The 1,292-nt window shown below is 33.4% G+C and overlaps 1 long non-coding RNA gene across 1 annotated transcript in view; it reads left to right on the top strand.

Moving 5' to 3' along the window:
* The window catches only part of LOC100640207 (uncharacterized), a 1,512-nt gene extending 436 nt beyond the window's left edge, over positions 1–1,076 (top strand). The window contains exon 3 of the long non-coding RNA XR_002185822.1: positions 984–1,076. This is a non-coding gene — a long non-coding RNA (uncharacterized LOC100640207). The remainder of the gene's footprint in view (positions 1–983) is intronic.
* The last annotated feature ends 216 nt before the right edge of the window (positions 1,077–1,292 follow it).

Here is a 1,292-nt window from a genome sequence, read left to right as displayed (position 1 = left end):
TATTATTGACTGTTTTCATCGATGTTTTCATGCACGTGTATCCACGTGTGTGTATATTATACGTCATTAACTTATTAAAATTTTTATTATTAATATTATTTAACCATAATAAATGGGCATGGTCAACGTATCGATCCAGATTCCTTCAAAATTTCGATACCGATACGAATCGATACCGTAAAATATCGTTTGTATCGATAAAATATCGATATATCGCCCACCACTACTATGGAGAAGTAAGTTTACGTGGGAGGCTATGGACGGGGGATCTAAAGAACCGGTCGGATAACGGAATAGACAGGTGGACGCATTAGAGGGACAATTTACTATGTAGTTGAATGAGTAAATGGCTGGGACCAAATGATCTGGTCGCAATAGAAGAGTGGTCTTTATATACAAGTGGTCGTTAAGACAAGTTTCACTGTAATGTATTGTTATTATTCATAACACTGAGTGTGTGAGTGTGGTTTTTGATAATTAAATTTTATTATTTTTATTTTAGAATTGTTCAAAGTTATCTAATCCTGGAGGATCAGTACAATGGCCTAAGAGAAGATATGCTCATTCCAGTGTATTGATTAACACTAGTTCAGGACCACACCTACTAGTGGTGGGCGGATATTATCAAGCTTATGATATTTGGATATTTGATATTAACAATAAATCATGGAAGGAACTGGTAAGTATATTATAATATAATAACAATACATCATAACTGGTTATTATTATGTACTAGTAATCAAGTATTGTACTTATGTATGTTATACTGTATAATGTAAATAATTAATAATTACTGAAAGAATAGTTTACATTAATAATACAACACTATATTGGTTTAGGGTGTGGCTTATAGTTTGTGGGTGTGGTTTGTATAATACACACAATACAGTATTGAGGAATGGATTCATTAATTTTCATTGATGGAACAAAATAACACAAAAGAAAACGAATAATTAATAATATTAATGTTTCTTCTGTTATAGGTTAATATACCAGACAGTGTCGCTAATAGATGGTATCATTCTCTCTCAGTTTGGAGTGTGACTCCAACCACTAACTGGATAATTGTGTTTGGAGGAACGAGTGACTTTTCAACACCAATAAGTGATCCAGCAGTTATTGAACTCAGTGAGTACATGTAAATACAAATGTATTGAATACCCCGTAGGACGATTTATATTCGCGACTGCTAATATTCGCGAATATAAATCGTCCTACGGTATACACAAGGCAGATATCACAAGGCAGATATCACCAGATTTGCTTTAGTAAAAGCACAGTTCCCCATGCTG

This window comes from Amphimedon queenslandica, unplaced genomic scaffold (genome assembly GCF_000090795.2).
Source record: "Amphimedon queenslandica unplaced genomic scaffold, v1.1 AMPQUscaffold_13252, whole genome shotgun sequence".
NCBI classification, from domain to species: domain Eukaryota; kingdom Metazoa; phylum Porifera; class Demospongiae; order Haplosclerida; family Niphatidae; genus Amphimedon; species Amphimedon queenslandica.
This window is presented reverse-complemented; position numbering and strand designations above follow the sequence as displayed.